This window comes from Podarcis muralis, chromosome 2 (assembly GCF_964188315.1).
Source record: "Podarcis muralis chromosome 2, rPodMur119.hap1.1, whole genome shotgun sequence".
NCBI lineage: Eukaryota > Metazoa > Chordata > Lepidosauria > Squamata > Lacertidae > Podarcis > Podarcis muralis.
The window spans coordinates 44,662,716-44,683,784 of NC_135656.1; the positions used below are offsets into that span (position 1 = coordinate 44,662,716).

The window sequence follows — 21,069 nt, forward strand, 5'->3', positions numbered from 1 at the left end:
GGCAGGAGCTGCTCCAACATGCAAATTTTCCACAGAGTCCACATGATGTCATTGGCCCCAGAATGCCAGCCCATATTCTGTCACCCTACCCTCATTGTAGCTGAATTTACATTTTTGGGAAACAATTCTGACAGGATGGTTTATTTAATTTTTAACTGTTGCCCATGACCCATTTGTGATCACTGAATGACCTGTTTACAGTACTGAGCCCCTGTCTGGAAGCCCCCATAAACTCACAGTTCAACAAGCCAGCTTCACGATTTCACACAATGAAGTTAGCCAGCCCCATGAATTTCAAAACTGCTGGGCTCAGCTGACACGTGTGGAAGCCAAAGGCAGCCAAGCTTGAGGCATGAGGAGCTTGTGTTAGTATTGCATCGCCTGATGCGGTGTTCTCTCTATGAAAGCCAGCCCACATTTAGAGGATGGGGAAGGCAAAATGGATACACAATGTGGTGGGGGAACCTGGCTATAGGACAATTTACTGTTGTGACTCTGACATGGTCCACAAAGCCTGAGTGGCAGAATTGTGAGCTAGCCCCATGCTGAAGAGACCAGTCCACTTGGTGCCAAATTCTACATTTATCCACACAGGCCCACATCTTCTATTTGCCAGTTTGGCCATTGTGATAATAAACCTGATAATAAACCTGATGGAAACAAAGACTGGGAAGGCATCCATGATGTAGCTGCTCTGACATTTTCTAGAGTGGTTGAGTGGTTTGTTTTTCAGTTTGTTGCTGCTTCACAAAGTTCTGGGCTACTACACATGCTATAAATGGCAGAGTGCCCATGAGCTGTCTTAGGGAGAAGATGAATAGGCTGCAGCTTCCAAGTTTTTACATCTCTCATCTTTCCAGCCCTGAGCAGCAAGCGACCCCAAAAGGAGCTCTCCTCCTCCTTGCTCCTCTGCTTGACCTGCAGCAACGTATTTGGCACTCCGTTGGTGGGCTTTAAAATCCCAGCCTCCTGATTTGTGGTTGAGTTTGTGTGTGCCAATCTCCCTTGTGAGTTTCAGAGTCCCCTGTGGTGGTAGGAGTTTCTGGGTTCCAGACACTGAACCTCTGGATTCAGCAAATGTTAAAATATAATCCAGGCCAGTTTCCTGATGAGGAAATTAGGACAACAAAAGGAAGGCGATGAGCCATTAGGAAAGCCAAGGGGGGGGGGCTCTGTGCTAGATGGCAAATGGGAGGTCCCCCTCCCTCAACTCAGAGTTATTTAGAAGACAAAAGCAGAGTCTGAGGGAGAGTTTTTGGGTTGGCTGTGATGTGACTTAGAGGAAAAATGGTTGCAGGCTGCTAAAGGCAGAAAGCTGGAGAGAGGGTCAAGCACGATGGTAGATTCTGTTTGAATCCAAGGCTGCAGCTATGGGAGGAACAAGACTCCTCCACTGTAGCCTCAGGTTGTATATATGTGTGAATAAACTATATGTCATAAAGACACCATGGTCGCTGCTGTGCCTCATTCCCAAAAGGAAACATGGACATTGGATAAGTGTCTGGAACTCCCGGAATCTCACACCACTTGGAGACTGGGGTTCCATGCGACAATATGTTTCCATCTCCCTTTCTTCAGAATTCTTTAAAAGAAAAATCCTACCATGCTTATACTTTTAAAATACATCCCACTGTCTTCTTCCCCTGCTATGCTAGCATTTTTTTCAATTTCAGCAGGAGTCAGTTTTTGTCCCAGAGCAAACACTGCTTCATAAAGCAGTGAGCTATTTTTTTTAATTTTTTAAAATAACATAAAAAGAGCTTTGCGAGTTCGGACCAAAGGCCCATTCTCACAGGGGTCAACCATAAACTTATAGGAAACCCAAGAGCAGGACATGGGCACAATAGCACTCCTCTGCTCATGTTGTGGAATTCAGATGGCCTCTGTCACTGGAGGCTGTGCATAGTCATCATGGCTAGTAGCTATTGCAGCCATATTAGTAGCTATTGCAGCCATATCCTCAATCAATTAGCTGCTTGCTTGTTTGCTTACGGTGTTTTCAGTGTGACTTACAGCAATAAATAGTTAAAATGCAGTTGTCATAAAATAATAAAAAGCAACATAAAATTACCGGTATCTGTTGCAGAAATTAAAACAGTTCACACCACGCGTTTAAAGCACATGCCTTCCTCCAAATAATCATGGGAACTATAATTTGTTAAGTGTTCTGGGAATTGTAGCTCTGTGAGGGGTAAACATCAGTCCCCACGGCTCTCAGGTAGGGAGCCAGGATTGTTAAAGTGGTAGAAATATGCTTTACATGTATGGTGTGGATGTGACCAAATGCACATCACAGGGAGTTTCAGTTTCCAGAAATAAACTCTCCGCAGGGCAGAGAGTAGGCAGGTGCATTTTGATTCTGATGCTCACGTGTGTACATGCATGCACAGAACACAAAATGTCAGCTCATTGCTGACCTTCTATTCCCACACAACCACCTGTCCAAATAGCACATGGTGGCCCTCTGTGTGAAATGTTTCATAAATATTTTGGCAGGATGTTCAGTGTCTAGAGAAGGGGAAAGAAAAGTGCTTTGGTGTAGGGTGAGATGCCAACATCCGTCCCAAGTGCTTCCAATACCTACAACCCACTCTAGAGACAACAAATTCTGCTTTGTGTACACCCACCCACTCTAATAATGGAAGATGGCTTTATTTCAGGCACCATTCTTATCTTTCCTACTTTTTCCTCCACACAAAAGGATCCGTGTTGGGTTGCCTTTCTGAGCCTTGATGATTGTATGAAATGATTGCATCCCTAGTGACTGTATGAAGCTTATTGTGAAGGTAACATTTGTAAGTGAAAACATCTGACTATAAAGAACAACTCAGTAAAGTATCTGATTAATGTGACTTCCGCACACAGCCTGAATGCTTACCTGGCCCTTATGGCCCAGCCAATACACATAAATGAACAAGAAAGCTTGAAATTACTTTGCAGGCAATTATAGTTGCTTGTAGAATAAAGTCAACTCAGATAAACTCCAGTCAGAAGCATATTGATTCCAATTTATAACCTGTTAAAAGACAATTCCTGCCTGCCCAGGTAACAGAGCTCTGGAAAATGCTATTAGGGCCTAAAAGATGACTGGAATTAATGCTGGGTAAATAAAAATGGCTTAGGGACAGCAAGATTTCGGTCTGAAACAAGCAACTTTGTATGGATCCATTGGGGAGAAAGTTTTTAACTGTTAACATTTTCAGGGGCAGAAATAACAATAATCAAGTTTTCTTTAAACTTCAAAATTACATGTTCTTCAGTACAAAAGGGAAAAAATAATAATAAAGAATTAAATAAGATCCCAGAGAGGACAAACTATAGAAAGTATGTAACATAAAGATGTTACCAGTTCACCTGCTCATAAAAGGACACAGGATGCAATCTAGAATGGCAAAACTCTACATGGTTTTAATCTAAGCAGGAGCAGGAGCAAAATGTATCTTTTTAAGAAACTCAACTTTCATCTAAGTCACACCTAGATTTTTGAGGGTATATTTACTGAGACCTTTCATGGGTGCCAAAGGAGATACTGCCTGACACACTGGTGTCTGTGGGTGCCACATTAGTGACTGCCAGCACACATGCGTGATACATAATGATGCAGAAATAATGTGTTGTCTTTATTGAATAGACATTCCTTTACCATTTAAGAGTGAATTGTGTGAATTTACAACTTTGCAATTCCAGTCACATTACAGAACAACCAAATTGTGCACTAGTGGGTAGACATAGTGGTTTAGTTTCCACAAATACAGCAGAAGTTCCATTTTAAGCTGGCTTTATGAATAGAATAGAATAGAATAGAATAGAATAGAATAGAATAGAATAGAATAGAATAGAATAGAATAGAATACTTTTAATCTCAGGGTCATGGATTTGAGAGCCACATTGTGTGAAAGATTCCAGGATTGCAGGGGGTTGGACTAGATGATCCTTGTGGTCCCAACTCAACAATTCCATAATTCTATAATTAGATCTTTATTATGTTGGTACCCATCAAAATAATTATGATGCTGGTACTGTGTTTGGCTTATCTGTATTTAAAGATGACCATCTGAGGTAGATGGAAGGGGAAGGGTAATGTTGCTCATTTTTGTTTTCTATTAGTTGACTATCATTTTTATATCTATTGCATTTTTACTGCTCTACCATTAGCTGATTATTCTATTTGTTGTATTCTCATTGGTCTAGCATTACAGATTAGTTAAACTGTTGTTTATCAAGTACTACACTTTGAAGTCCCAGCTGTTTGCTTGAGACAATGTGTCTGGGCTGAGGGATGGAGATGGCTGTAAGGAATACTGTTTTTAAGAGGAGGCTGTAGATGTTTTTTATACCACAGCCAGGTATTTGTATAATGGGATAACTTGGGTGGCGCTGTGGTCTAAACCACTGAGCCTCTTGGGCTTGCTAATTGGAAGGTTGGCGGTTCGAATTCCCACGATGGGGTGAGCTCCCATTGCTCTGTCCCAGCTCCTGCCAACCTAGCAGTTCGAAAGCATGCCAGTGCAAGTAGATAAATAGGTACCGCTGTGGTGGAAAGGTAAACGGCGTTTCCATGTGCTCTGGCACTTGTCACAGTCTTCCATGCACCAGTAGCAGTTTAGTCATGCTGGCCACATGACCCGGAAAATTGTCTGTGGACAAACACCGGCTCCCTCGGCCTGAAAGCGAGATGAGCGCCGCAACCCCATAGTCTCCTTTGACTGGACTTCACCATCCAGGGGTCCTTTACCTTTACCTATAATGGGATAAACACTTTTGGGTTGTGGTTTTATTGATATTATTTACTGATGAATTGTTGCTATTATGCCTTTTGGTTTAAACGATGTGTTATGTTTGTTAATGCATTGATCGTTAGCTACCCTCAGCTCCAGATTGGAGGAAGAGACAAGATATAAGAACCATGACTGACTGACTGACTGACTGAATACATACATACATACATACATACATACATACATACATAACCATGGCTTCCTCTTTGTCTTGCAACCCACCATAATTCTCCCTTCTGCTTACTCTTTTTAAATACTGCTCATAGCAGGGTTGGTTCTAACATTAGTTAGAATGAGGAGGTTGCCTCAGGCAGCTGATTATAAGTGTCATAAAGGGCAGGAAATTAGTTATTTAATAAATTATTGTTGTGTTTTACTCCCAGGGAGGGAGAGAGGCACTAATGGGATTTTTTGGACCCAGACACCAAAGATGTCAGTACTGTAATTGTAATGATTATTTTTCATTGTTTTTATGGAGTCTTCTACTGTACGTTGTACACTGCCTTAACATTGTACATGAGTTGGCAGTATATAAATACTTTTATAAATAAGCAAGCAAATAGAAGTGGAATAACATTACCATGCACATGGGTTGAGGAGCAGAGATCCTATTTGCTGCTTCACCACAGGCAGCAGCCGTGCCCTGATCCTCCTCACTAGGTTGCCATGGGCTAAAAGTGCTGCTGTTTCTCACCCCTTGGCTACTTTCTCTTGTTTAACCAATTTAAGCAAAACAAACCCGTAGGCTTGATGTGCTGGATCAATCAAGAGAACAGGTAAATAAATTAAATTGAGCAAGGACAAGTTTCCTAAAAGAAATTGGTGAGTACATAATGAAGAGTGTTCATCATGGCGGTCCTCAATCACTTCCTCACCAGAAATCCTGTCTTTTGCATTGGCCATTGTTCTTTTAGAAGAATGTTGGCAGGCCCTCACATGTCCAGTGAATATTTGAAAATGTGGAGGTAGACTAATGAGCGCTGCAGTTGTCAGCAGTGGTTACCATTCACAAATGTAATGTCATAATTCTGGACATTCACCAGAACAGTTGCAGGACTGTCAACATTCCCTTGTGACTGCATTTTGGAAATTCCTTGTAACATACACCAGGCAGAATGAGTGTCTTGTGACTTGCAGTGTGCTGGCTTAGCCTGGGGGCTCTCATAAATACTTAAATCCAGCCCAGGGCAGGAGGGGTGTTTGTGTTGCTGCCTGACTATACCCAGAACAGTCACTGCTTCATAATTTGTGTGGGAGAGACAGGCTGTCATAATGATGGGTGCATCACTAGCCAGCCTCATTTTCCTTCACTCAAGTTTGTGCTGAGAATGTTAAGGGTCAGGCTTGTGCAAACTTGTGAAGCTTTACACACACACACACACACACACACACACACACACACACAGTAACCAAACCAGAATTAGTGTTTAAGCAATGAATTACAATCCACAACACAGATTTGATTTTGCTCTCTTTATTCCAGATACGAAAACCTATTGCTTACTTTACGTGATCCAGAATCCCAATCTATTTTTTTAAAAAGATAAATAAAAAGAATTGTGAATGTTAGGAGGTGCAGTGGGGACAGCTGAAGGAATATGAGGGTGCCCAACTGTACTGATTACTGCGGTGGGCATCTTTCTGAATATGGCAAGACAAAAATGGGAAGAGGTGAGAACATCATAAATATGCCAGAAGGAGAGTCGTGGCTAATTAGAAGATAAGGAAAGTGCATTAGCACAGCAAAATTAATGAGCTCATAAAATCAGTACCTCTGACAAAGGAGAAACAGTTAGGGAGGAAATAATAACGGTGGCAGTAGAGGGCAATTGCAATTTCCAGTTTTCAGCATATCTAAATTCAATATTTAAATGGAATTTCAAAACTCCTTTTATTTGAAAACAAAAAGGTTTCAAAGTGATTTTCGCTCAACCGTGTCCATATTGCCATTTTTCACACGTATATTAGGGTTAATTATTTTTACATGGTTCTAACAGGGTAGCTGTAATCTTCATAATTCTGTTGAAAAAAGCACTGTTAGCATTGGAAAGCATTGGCTCACTCCTCGGAAGCCTGTCTATCAAGACAGAACACTGGCGGGTGGGGGAAAAAAAGTTAACTTTGCTTCTCCACAGAAGGAAATAAAACTTATCTGACATATTTTTGAGCAAGACAAGGGGAACTCTCCCCCAAGACACATCTAACCCTAGAGTACACAGTTCACAATTCCAAGAGAAGTTTCCCATCTCCTTCTTCCACCTGATATTTTATTATAGATTTTCTTTTCCCAGGCAGTCTGAAATGGCACTTTCAGCTGCTAACTGCCCAGGTCCAGTGTTATCATGAGACCAGCTAGCAACCGCCTAGGGTGCAGACTTCAGAGGGGCACTGCACTGACCTTTGAGAGGCACCATTTTATACAGATTAGCTTTTGTTATACCAGATACATTTCTGATAATATTTAACTTTCATTTTATATCTTGAATAATTTTGCCACTTCTACAAGACATCTTATTTTGAAAATTGAATTTGGCAATTTGTGTGTGTGTGTGTGTGTGTGCGCGCGCACAAGTAGTTAGCCTTGCCTAGGTTGCAAAAATATCCCAGCACTGGCATTCTCACCCACTTTCTTCAAAGAAGGCAAGAGTGAATGTATACTTTCCAGCACAATTGCCCCTGTTTATTCCGTATGACAAAATAGCTACAAATGCTATTAGCAGATCCTGTGCCAATCCAACTCCCTTTCCCCTATGAAACATTATGGCGTTTCCCTCTGCCTGCTCTGGCAGGAATACCAGCAGCTGTAGCTCCCTGCCATGTGGACAAGCACATTACAGCAGCTCCCCAATGGAGGAAAACCTACAGTGTGACAAAAACCCCTCCAGGCCAATTGTTCATAATCATTCAGAGTGCAGAATCCGTGAGTTCAGCTTGTGAGGAAACAGGCCTGCTTCAGATGCTTCAGTGACAATGACTGACCATGTGGTGGTGGAAATGTGTGTTTATTACAAAGATAATATTACATATTACTCAGGTACCCCATTGGGTGCACTTATTGTATGAGCTTTCCTCCCTTTTTTGAGGAGAAAGCACTGCAAGTATTTGGCATTCATATGGAGCACCCAATGAAATTCAACATTCCTAGCATCCATGTTGAGAGGAAGAGGGCACAGACAAAAAAGGAAATATTAAAAAAGGAAAGGAAAGAAAAAGAGAAAAACATTGATGCTTGACCTGGTGTTTTTCATTTCTCTCGCTGTTTTCCTTTCCTATGTACACACAAAGCCTTGGTTTTCATGGCCCATCCCTTTGCATTCTTCCAAAATAATACTAACAACACAAACTTAGCAACTATTGACATGATTTATTATTAGCACATTATTCAAAGTCTCAGCGGCAATTTTATAGTAAAAAACAAAAAGATAACAAAAGATAAAAGCAATAGTGAACCAAAAAATGGAAAAGTAAAAAAGGCTGAATCATGAACTGAATTGGATGCAGTCGTATACACCCCTAAAATTAGTTCAAAGCAAATTATTTTGTGCCACCAGCAGAGAGCTGAAGAGCATAGCATCGACCCTTTCTTCTGATCCTCACTCCCACTGCAAAGACGACCCATGAGTTGTAGGACTAAGTCCGCTCACATTTTCTGGTGGGTGGTGTTGCGGCCAGGCATCCGGGCCTCTGCAGTGATCTGGTGGGGGGCGGGGATTGATGCCCCCCTCATTGCCATCCTGGCCGCGTTGACCCAACCTTGCTATCGACAAACATAGGCTGCCATATTGTTGGTGCCAGGTAGGGACTTTTTCCACTTGGAAAATTGGCACCAGCCATTTGGTTTTTGCCTACCTTGTAGCAACCGCCACAACTTTGTGAGGTTAGGCCAGGCTTCCTCAAACTCAGCCCTCCAGATGTTTTGAGACTACAATTCCCATCATCCCTGACTACGGGTCCTGCTAGCTAGGGATCATGGGAGTCGTAGGCCAAAAACATCTGGAGGGCTGAGTTGGAGGAAGCCTGGGTTAGGCATTGGGTAAGCCTTTGTTTGGATGGAGGGGAGGTTGCAGCCTCCACCTGCCCCTCCTCATAAAAGGTATCCTGTTAAAGGGATCCAGGGGTGTGGATCCTGTCCAATGCCCAGACATGGGCTAGGGCCATGCCATGACCCCAACAGTGACCCCTTGGGGTGCCCCTATTTTGTGTAAGTCATAGGGCTCCCCCTATTAGTGGTTTACCCTTAGATGGACTCCCTGCAGATGGGTGGGAGGCGAGATATAGCCTGGCTTCACCCAGTGCCTAAGCCAAGCCACTCACATCTGTAACTAGTAAAGTTGTGGCCTATTTGAACCCAGAAACCTAAATACTCATGTCTGTGTGTTTATTATCCACTAGGGAACTGTGGGTCACGGGACCTTGGCATGCAAGATGAGTTGTGCCATCCTTCAGCACTAAACATATCTCTCTGACTTCTGTTCCAGCTGTGTCTTTGTTCAGCTGCAGATTCTTAAGAGTGAGATTTAGAGCTGTCTGATGGAGTAATGTCCAGAGGCACTTCACTATTTGCAAAACTTTGCCTGCTTTATGGAATTCAGCACAGGAAGGATTTCAGGCAAAATTCACTTGCAGAGAAAACAACAACAAGCCATGCAAAGGATTTTATCACCGTAGGCAAAATGGGCAGCTCATTAACTAAGCTGAGCACAGCATTGGCACACGGAGGCAAATAGTGCTGAAACTCTAGCCGGCTTCTAATCACTTAAGCTTCACATATTTCCATGTTGGAAGCCAATTTAAATTACACATAGGGCCAGGTTAGCAAGCACATACCAGCATCTCATTATCAACAGCATAAGTGGAATGTTAATAATGATGTCAGCTCTAGACTTCAGGATCCATCTAGTGTGCAGACCTTGGCTCCACCTGGTATCTAGGTTCAAGTTGGCTCTCCAGGACTTGATTAACATTTCCTAGCTCCTCAAATATAACTTGGAAACAAGGGATTGCTGATGGATGAGAACTGATTGTTTCCTATGGCCACTGACAGAGGACAACCGCTCCCCACAAAGGAAGCTTATACTGAAAGGTGATTCTACACACTGAACAACTATTAACAATGGGCAGAGTAATCAAAACTCCTGATCTTCTATTCTGGAGGATTTTTTTTTGTTACATGCAGGTATTCCTGGGGGAGCTTCACCCCCCCAGGCGTGCTCTAATGTGGCACATGGTAGGAAGACACTGCTGGTGGAATTCTTGCCAGCAGCCGCCAAAAGGAATTTTCATTTTTTTTAAAAAAAAGGGGGGTAGGGGTATAGTTACATAAGTTGGCACAGGATCTACTGGACTCTGAACTGGTCCTGCTGCCACCACATGATGGCATTGGGTCTGATCCAGGTATCTTTGCTGCACCGGCCTAGAAGCTGGCATATCCCTTGACCCTTGCCTTCTGACATAGACCAGTGTGAGTGGCATGGTTGTGAATGTCAAGGTGGGTATTCTTCTCCATTAAGGCCTACTTCTGATGGCCAAGGGGTTTGGACTGCACTCTACATATATATGTTTACTATATATGCATACCGAAGGCACAGATCTAGATACAGACTCTTAGACACTGTGTGCCTTGTGTTGATAAGACCAGGGCTTTTTTTACAGCTGGAACTCACTGACACTCAGTTCTGGCACCTCTCAGGTGGGTACCATTGCCATTATAAGAGAACAAGGGAGGTGTTCATGGTGAGTTCTGGCATCTCTTTTTCTAGAACAATAGCACTGTATAAATCTACTATAATTATTCTGATATATAGGAAAAAATGACTACATATGTTTTTAAAATACACTGCTGTTTTGCAAGTGAACCTTGAATGCATTTAGCAGATGGTATTTCAGCCTTGCTGAATCTCAGCCCTGCCGTATCAAAATCCATTTCCCCATTGTTACTGAAACTGAAAATGGTGCCCTTGAAATTTGGTTCACATTGTTTTCCAAAATGCAGACCCAACAATGGAGAATTGGACCATAAAAGGAATGTTCCTTAATCCTGTCTCTACACATGGCCTACTTTAACAACCTTCAATGCTTGGGCCAAAGGAAAACACTGTTTGCTCTAACTACCTTTCAATGGGCTGAAAAGTCATAGCCAGAAAATAGTTATTAATGATTTGCTGTCATATTGGAACAAGTGAGGTGCCATTGGGATCTGCTCTGAGTTCAGACCATTTCAGTATTTCCATCAGTGTGTTTTGCTCTTAGGTTCAAGACAGCAAGACGCTAGGAAGAACTTTGTTGAATACAATGAAGAAAGCAGAACACCACAATTCAAGGGCTTAGTTACAACCAGCAGCATTTAGAGACATTTTAAATATACATACATTGTTCACACACACACCTTTACATATGGTTAGGCTGCTTGCATCCCACTGAACTTGGTGAAATTTAAATACTGTCAGCAATTTAAAAAATGCTGATATATCTGCCAGGCTGACCAGTGACTTAAAGAGACCAGATATATTGTATTTGATTAATGGATAATACTAAACAAAAATTATGGAGGGAAAGAAAAAAAATATAAAATCAGGAAATAGTAAAATAAATTTCGGTATAACATCAATACTGAGTATTGTAGTGGAAGGAAAAATAAACAGAAGTGAAAGTTCTCTGAGGAACACATCAGTCAAAGAAGTTGTGAGATCTACAGGGAAAATATCATTGATGATCAACTAATACATGCCTTTATTGGCTTACCAATGCCACAATTTCTATGCTATCAACTAGTATTCTAAGCTATGCAGCATAAAAATGGTAGCAAATATGGCAGCCTCTGGATGTTGTTGGACTCTAACTCCCATCATTCCTGTCCATTGACCATGTTAGTGGAGGCGGCTAGGACCTGGAGTCTGACAACATCTGGAAGGTAGAACGTTACAACATCCAATTCACACCTTCTATTCCAAAACACTCAGGGATGGTTGCAAACAAGTGTGACAAGACTTCTTCCATAGCTGCAATCCACATCTCAGATAGTCTTCCATTCTCCCCCTCAGGCACCAAGGCCATTGGACACCACATCTGATGGTAGGGCCACTCTCCTTTGTCCTGTGTTACAGGATCGTGCCCTTTGAAATGTTATTGAGGGATATAGATTAGCTGCAGAATATAAGGAACTGGATTCATCTCTTTTCAAGCTTTAAAGGATGTTCACCTCTGCAGATAAGAGAGGCAGGAAGGTTAGATTTTATCTCTCTCCTCACTTCCCTCACATACTCTCGCATATGAGAAGGCATGGCCAATATGTCAGTTTGACATATCGCCAGCATTCGTTGCAGCTAGAAATTTATTCTATTTACTAGACTAGCAACCTTCTTATGTGAAATATATATGAAGAGTGGTTGAGGGAGTTGGGTATGTTTAGCCTGGATAACAGGAAACTGAGAGGAGATACGATAGCCATCTTCAAATAGCTAAAGGGTTGTCACATGGACAATGGAGCAAGCTTGTTTTCTCCTCCTCTGGAGGGTAGGACTCAAACCAATGGCTTCAAGTTACAAGAAAGGAGATTCGAACTAAACATCAGGAAGACCTTTCTGACAGTAAGAGCTGTTTGACAGTGGAACAGACTCCCGTGAGACAATAAAAGTACCATATAATAATGCAGTATATTACACTAATATAATATGATATCATACAGTGCTATTTTTCTAGAAAAAGAGGTGCTGGAACTCACCATGAACTTCTCCCTTGTTCTCTTAGAATGACAAGGGCACCCACCTGAGAGGTGCCAGGACTGAGTTCCAGTGAGCTCCAGCTGGGGAAAAAAAAGTCCTGATGGTAAAATTCAGCAGCTGTGCAATAGTGAAACAGGCTCCCTCAGAAGGTGGTGGCCTTTCCTTCCTTGGAGGTTTTAAGCCCAAGTTGGATGGCCATCTGTCACGAATTTCTACATTGCAGGGGGTTGGACTAGATGACCCTTGGAGTCCCTCCCAACTCTACAATTCTGTGGTTCTTTGATATAGTACAACATGCTTGTATTCTGTTTTAGGCTTATTTGTTTGAGACATCCCCCCCCCCCCCATTGCACCAATTGTACTTCTTGACATGTATCTCTAATAAAAGTCAACAAATATTTGTTTTTTTTTACTTTAAAAAACATATATAAACACAAGGCATAACAATCCAAAATCTCTTTGGATTATAGGTTTAAGCATTTATAGTGACTCTGAATGAAATTGTGTACTATAATTAAAATATTTGTTTTGTTTTTTTAAATTAACTTTACTTTGGTTATTTGTCACATTGGCTAATTACTTGAGTATCCAATTCAGTTAATTGCAAGATTGCTCATTGTTCATAACAGATTAGGATGAATTAATTACAAGAATGCTCATTAAAACCATGTCTGCTGTATCAGCATATTAAAACGACACAGGAGGGAGAACAGGGCAACCCTCTTTTTCTGCTGAAGGGAGCCCTGCAGCATAGCCAATGTCATCAACGTGGAGGGGAACAGAGGAAACCTTATGGGAGATGAATGATCTCTTGACCTCGGGAATCTGGACAGCTTTGTGTTCTCAAATTTAGCTGCAGTAAGATCTCCAAGGGGGCTAATCTTAGATTTAATTAAATTAATTAGTTTCAGATAAGGCATCTCTTAGCAGGTAACAGGTCCAGTGGCTATGCTAACACGCTTGCATAGTTATAAGCTAGCAGCCAGCAAGCATTAGGTTCTGTTTTGAGGTATTTATTTTTAGGATAAAAGCAACCCCAAAACAGTGCAAAGGTATTATATCCCAATAGCTAAGTTATATATCCCATAACCAAGCATAAGGCCACTTCCAGACTATTTTACGGGTGGGATTAAATCTCATAGTGGCAAATTAGAGCAGATCTGGAGCTCTTGTGGAACAGACCTACTTCAACCTAGGCCCCCAACCACAGACTTTTTGAAGTAAGGAAGGTGTGGAAAAAGTGCACTGGATGGTGTAGGATACAAAGGTAAAGGGACCCCTGACCATTAGGTCCAGTTGTGACCGACTCTGGGGTTGCGACGCTCATCTCGCTTTATTGGCCGAGGGAGCCGCCGTACAGCTTCCGGGTCATGTGGCCAGCATGACTAAGCAGCTTCTGGCAAACCAGAGCAGCGCACGGAAATGCCGTTTACCTTCCCTCCGGGAGGTACCTATTTATCTGCTAGTACTTTGACGTGCTTTCAAACTGCTAGGTTGGCAGGAGCTGGGACCGAGCAACGGGAGCTCACCCTGTTGCAGGGATTCGAACCGCCGACTTTCTGATCAGCAAGCCCTAGGCTCTGTGGTTTAACCCACAGTGCCACCTGCGATAGCAGCTGTTTAAAAAAACATCATCCTTGCAAACAAATCAGAATGGAAGCTCAGTCAACAGTAGATGTCACATAACCACTCTGCAAACCTTGTGCAAACAAATCAGGGTGAACACTCAATAAAATATTTATTCTGGACTCTACCAATTGGGACTACAAAGTTGGTGGTGAATTCATTGCAGCAATATATATATGTTTGTCACACAAACACAAACATACACATGATACATTTATAATAATGTGGTTCCTTTGTTATCAGGACAGCTTTTCAAACTTATATGTGGATTACAGAATACTTACTTTTTGTGTAACTGAGACAAAGATCGTGTTGATCTTTAGGAAGAATTTGGAGGCAACAAAAATGTCAAGGGTATTCAATTATTTGTTCCACTTTTAAGTATTTACTTCCACCATTTAACTGTTCAGTGACTTAGCTTCCTAAAATCCATTTGTCCTCCCCATTGATTTTCTTGGGTGATTTACACTATCATCTATTTAACTAATTAGGACACCTTATTTACCTTGTTACAAAGCGTTGACTTCTGTGCACAGCCTTCTCCTGCCTTAGCGTAGATTCATCATAAATCTCTGGAGGTCGCTCTTTATCTGACTTTACCTCCCACTTGCTTGCTATTCTCTTTTTAAGTAACAACAATTTTGCCAGGAGGTGATTTAAATTACTTATACAGCTTGTACCACAAAAAGGTGGGGTGAAATAAGCGACGATAAGAGCTTGCAGAGTGCAGGCATAAGGTTTCTGCGACAGTAACAAACATACGGAAACATGATCAAAAGATGTCAGAAATAGGAACATCTGCTTAAGAAGCAGAGGCAATCAGGGTACAGTCCGACTAGTTTTGGCAGCAAACCATTTCTAGATAGGCCTTGATGGCATCTCACTTCTGTTTCACATGGGAAATAACTGCTGGAATTCCACTTCCTGTTCAGCTAGACAGCAACACCATCATGATGACCATGTTTCCACTGAGGAGAGTGTTTTCCCCCAGGGGTTTATATATAAAAAGGCTGATATGTATCTTTTAGCCCTGATATAAAAGAATCTAAACTTTTAAAAATCATCATTATTTGTATACCTCCTGCCCTAGGAGTCCTCAAAAGGGAGCTGTGGCTGGAGGAAGAACTGTGAGGGGAGAGACCTCATCAGGCAAGGCCTCTTTCCACCTGCCTTGCCCCACCCTCCAGTCTCTGCTTCTTATTTGCATTGTATTATTTTATGAACTGTGGCTTGACGTTGTTTTATTGATTGTAGTTTAGAAATTATTTCTTGTAATTGTCAAGTGTAGATTTCTGTTTAATTTTTATATGCTGATATTCTAATGGTTGTTGAATGTTACCTAATTTGATGTAGGTTGCTTATTTTAAAGTTATGCTTTATTAACACATTTTTGTATTGCATTCGGTTGTTATAAGGTGTACTTTCTTTATTTCTTCAGCTTGTAAAGCACCTTGAGTATTGTAAGATAGAAAGACGGTACAGTGGTACCTCGGGTTAAGAACTTAATTCGTTCTGGAGGTTCGTTCTTAACCTGAAACTATTCTTAAACTGAGGTACCACTTTAGCTAATGGGGCCTCCTGCTGCTGCCACGTGATTTCTGTTCTCATCCTGAAGCAAAGTTCTTAACCTGAGATACTATTTCTGGGTTAGCAGAGTCTGTAACCTGAAGCGTCTGTAACCTGAAGCATCTGTAACCCGAGGTACCACTGTATACAAATTAAAAGTGATGAGGATGATCATGATGATGCCAATGGGCCATCTAGTCCAGCATCTTGTTCTCACATTGGCCAAATGCCTGTGGGAAGCAGAACATGAACACAAGAGCCATCTTCCATTCTGTGGTTTCCAACAACTAGTATTCAGAAGCATTGTTGCCTCCAACTGTGCACGCAGGGCGTAGCCATCATAGCCAGTAGCCTTTGATAGGACTCTCCTACATGAATTTCTCCAATCTTCTTTTAAAGCCATTCAAGTTAATGGCCATCACCCAGAGGCATACCCAGGCTCCCTCGTGCCCTTGGCAAGGAGCTGTATTGTGCAACCCACTCAGGAAAAAAAAAATCACTTTACCACAATAGCCACATTAGAAAATGAAGACATTTTACTTGACCCAAGTACTCAAAGTGTCCAGAGTGATGGTGAGGCAAGGAGGGGAAAAATTTGTATTCCCTTACGCCATTTTGTGAGAAGGATGGGAATAATACTATATGGGCCTCCTTGAGCATGGTTTGGGCTTTGGGAAGGTGGCATAGAAATAAAATGATTGATGGTCTGGACCAGTCTTCTATGAAACTCCACTTATCAGGGGCTGGGGTTGGACTTTTATCATGTTCAGGAGCTAAGTGGTGCTTCTACAAAAAGAGGGTTGATTAGAGGGGAGCAAGAACAACTCAAACACTCCTTTCAGTGAAAGTACTTAAAGGGGAGGGGAGGTCACTCTGCCACCCTTTTTAAATAAATCAATCCTGACATTAGCTGTGGCAGTCCCTGTGGAGCCCATGGACCCCAGCACTTTGCTAGCCATTTTGGGTGCTAATGCCAGCCCAATCCTGACCAATAGGATAGGCTTCAAAAAACTAATAACAAAACATATATTATCTGTCTATCTCACAGAGATGCTTGTTAAAAATAAATAAATAGCAGCACCAATATTAATTTCATTCCAAGGGAACTGTCTGTTTGAAGCATCATCATTAAATCTAATTTAAGAAACAAATTGCATCAAAATAGTGCCAAATATAGCATGAAGAAACAGGCACAATGCTCAACGATTGCGCAAGGTGTGAGGAGGTAACTGTGGGAAGCCTTTTTTGTAGATTGCAGTTGGAGATCTACAGGATTTAAGGGAGTGTAAAACACACATCATTGAATGTACTAAGGACATAATAAAAAACAAGAAACCCACGCCACTCAACTGCAGACAAAATTTTAAGAACCTGTTTATCAGTGGGCCACCATATAAAAGGTAAAGGTAAAGGTAGCCCTGCCCGTACGGGCCAGTCTTGACAGACTCTAGGGTTGTGCGCCCATCTCACTCAAGAGGCCGGGGGCCAGCGCTGTCCGGAGACACTTCCAGGTCACGTGGCCAGCGTGACAAAGCTGCATCTGGCAAGCCAGCGCAGCACACGGAAACGCCGTTTACCTTCCCGCCAGTAAGCGGTCCCTATTTATCTACTTGCACCCGGGGGTGCTTTCGAACTGCTAGGTTGGCAGGCGCTGGGACCGAGCAACGGGAGCGCACCCCGCCGCGGGGATTCGAACCGCTGACCTTTCGATCAGCAAGCCCTAGGCGCTGAGGCTTTTACCCACAGCGCCACCCACGTTCCGGGCCACCATATAGTTTTCCATATAAAAGACCATAGCTCGGTGTCAGAATACCTGTTTGCATGCAGAAGGTCTCAGGTCTGGCATGCCCAGGTAGGGCTGGAAAAGACCACTGTCGGAGAACCTTAGAAAACCACTGCTAGTCAGTGCAGGGAGTATTCAGCTAGATGGACCATTGGTTTGTCTCATTATAAGGCAGATTCCTATGTTCCTACTACAGAGACAGAATTTCTAGAGAGTGTTTGGGTTTTCAAGAGGGATGATATGCGGCAAGGAATTTTGCAAGGACAGATTTGTTTGAAGCTCTGTTCCTTATCATACCATCAAACCTATGGCTTTAGTATGGTTTTCTCCCCCTGCCTCATCAATAATAACTGACATTGATCTCTATCCCAAGCATCCCTACCCTCTTCAATGACAGAGACAGTTTCTGTTATTTTCACTTAAATGGGTTGAAACAAGTGTTTCAATCCATCCTGAACAAAATCTTCAAAAATACATTTACTGTCACCATGATGAGATGGTGTGTTGCCATTTCAATATACGTTGAAGCATTTACAAGACTGGCGACAGTACTAGCTGCACCACTAAAACAATGTGTTAATGTTAACTATTTTAAAAAGTCAGCTCTGAAAAGTGTGGAAGGGGGAACTGATAGCTATGCATGGGTGAGGAGAACTTAACTCTGTGCCTTTATCTATTTTCAAAGTTTTAAAAAAATCCACATTCTGCATGCAATTCAGTCATAAACTATCACAGAAGATCAATAATAGAGCAACATATGTAATGTAAGCTAAACCATCCCACTAGACTATGACTGCAATTGTAAGCCTACTTGCCTGGCAATAAGCCCCATTGAATTAAATAGGAGTTGCTTCATGTTTAGTCTTGTACCGTATATCTTTGTAAAAAGTCTGATTTGGGCCTCTAACAAATATTGCATTTACTCTGTATTTGCCTTGATTGATTTAATGCTGCTGTTTTTGGTGCTCTCCCCACAGGATTATTGTTTATTAAGGGTTTATGGGTGTTTGAGATTTTTTGATGTTTAAGAGAAGTCAGGACTGAAAGGTTGGATTTAAATACTCAGATGAACAAAATAAACACACAATAATATAATATGAACCGTGCTACCATGACCTCCTCTCACCCTCAGAACCATTCACTGCCGGCCCATGCCAGCTTCCTACTAATTAGGAGACAAGGAGAAGCAAGTTGTATGAACATCTGTTTGGAGCAAGAGAAAGCAAAGCTATTCAAATATGTTGCTATTCATCATTCATAATATCAAAGTCTGTATTTTTGTCTGTGATTTCCAATCCTGAACAGGAAGCTGGTTTTGTGGTTAATATTTTATTGAAAACCTATTTTCTATATGAAAACAAACTATCCCCACTTCCCCATTCTCCTCATCTCCTCCCCTACATACATAAATATCCCATCCATTTTTGTTCACTTTCTGCAAAAATTCAGTAAACAGCAACAGTCCCGGTGCAACCGTGACCTCCTCAAACCCTCAGACCCATTCACTGCCGGCCCACTTTGTATGCCAGCTTCCTACTAATCAGGAGACAAGGAAAAGCAAGTTGTAGCAGAACTGGGCAGGACCAGAAAGAGAAGGCAAGACGAGAGAAGGAAAAGTGGAAGACCCCCGTCCCCTCAACTGAATTGAATTTTTCATATGTTACCAAGGCCAGCAAGAATTTACTGGTGGGGGTTTGGTTGCTTACCTATAGATATTCATTCATCTATCTTATATATTTCCAGATCACTATATTGCCCAAATACAGGCTCTCTTTCACTCCATCCCTCCACAGAAATGAAGGTACAAAGTTGCCTTGGAAATAGTGACTCTTGCTTACCTCTTAAAACCAAGTTGTGCAGGCTAGCATGGAATTGAAACCCATCCCAATCTATGCAGAGACCAAGATTGACTTTTCAGCTCCAGTTGTCTGGCTGGCTACTTAATGAATGAAGGAGGAATGGGTATGGTTTGGTGGGCTTTTTTTTTAAATTTTAAATGAGATTGCTGTCACAGAGGTCAGTGTGGGAGTCCTCTGTTCCTGCTAACACAATGAAAACCTGCCAAAGCTAGCAAATACACTCTAATAATATGCTGGAGAGCAGAAGAAAGAACTGGTTTCCTTGGGCCCCTTTCTCACTTCCCCAGGTATCAGGTAGCTAGAAGAAAAGAACCATCCCTGAGGCACGCTAAAATGAAATGCTAGTTTCAGCTTTAGCCACAGCCACTTACATTCTGTTGTCAGATTTTGCCTGTCATCTTCTGAAGGATGAAGCCACGCTATAAGGTGTCCTGTACTAGTCCCAATCCTGCCAATTCTGGACTTGTTCTGAGGGTCAGGACGATTATGACAAGTGTGTTGCACACTGGGTGGCTCCTCCACGCCACTCATTCAGCAAACAAAGAGCGGAATCTCATTTACAATACAACGGATTAACTTACCAGTTCATGTGCAGGCGGACCCAAGAATCTTGCAGCAAAGAGCATTTTGGCACAACTTTGCAGATCTTGCAGTCTTATTTGTGGGAGAAAAGCATTTGAAAAATGCTGTCTGGATTAACTAATGTTTCTACAGCATTTTAAAAGGAACTGGCTTATGGTCATTGCATTGAGCTTGTTCTGAATTGTGCTCTCCATTTACTGGGAAAACATTTATGATAATTCAATTCATGAATTGCAGCCAATACAATTTTGTTATTGTTTTGCGGGTTTACGGTGCCGTAATAGGTAGCAAGCAAGCCATTTGGCAGGGAGGAGGCATATGTGTTCTAATATAATGTCTCACTGGGAAAGATAAAAGATGAAACAAGGAAAATGATCCCCATGAAAAAACAACTTCTAAAAGGGCAGCCCCTTTAGAGTCTTGCAGCAAAAACAACAAAGGGCTTGAAGACAAACCCATTGATTATGGCATAAGCTTTCATGGATGAGAGTCTACCAGATGCATTAGTAAATTAATAAAAAATTAAAAAGGAAATATACATCTGCAAATGTGCACAGACTAATTGATTTACATATATGCAAACTGTCAGTGCATATCAGAGTAGCTGAACTTCTAAAGAAAAGCAGTTGGTTTATAAAACATCAGTCAGAGAGGTAGCACCTTAATACTGACTTTGGAGGGTGGTCATGTAGTAAGGGGGCAAAACAGTGTTTCCTTATTCTTTTTATTTATTTGTTTATTAAATATTTTCTTGATTTACAAAAGTGTGTGCAATGTCTCTCTCTCATTTTTTTTTCATGTAACATTTTTACAAATCGGTTTCATTTGTTGAGACATTAGGAAGAAAAGGGGGAAAGAAGTGGAGGGGGGAAAGAAGGGTGGGGGTGGGGTCGGGTGGCGATGTTTTGATTTTACTTAATATATGTAGGGTTTTGTGTCAGGTTCTCTGCTGTTCACTTGTGTTCCTTTGGTTAGTGTTTCTTTATTCACAGCAAGAAAGCCAAACCCCGGGCCTCTACTTAGTGGCCCCCTGTCTTATTTGTGCCTGTTGTGGGGCTGGTGGGAAGGTGGAAGAAGGGAATCAGCAGAGTCCTCTTGGGTCTCTGGCAGTGACAGTGTCAGGTTTAGCCCCCCACCCCCAGCTTGCTGAGCCT

At 41.9% G+C, this 21,069-nt stretch overlaps 1 protein-coding gene across 3 annotated transcripts in view; it reads right to left on the reverse strand.

Annotated features, from left to right (window-relative positions):
* The window catches only part of ATP10B (ATPase phospholipid transporting 10B (putative)), a 136,702-nt gene extending 117,321 nt beyond the window's left edge, over positions 1 to 19,381 (reverse strand). For all 3 annotated transcript variants that reach the window (XM_077924417.1, XM_028717405.2, XM_077924415.1), the window contains exon 1: positions 19,313 to 19,381. The gene's annotated coding sequence lies outside the window, so the exon portion shown is untranslated. The remainder of the gene's footprint in view (positions 1 to 19,312) is intronic.
* Positions 19,382 to 21,069: the final 1,688 nt, after the last annotated feature.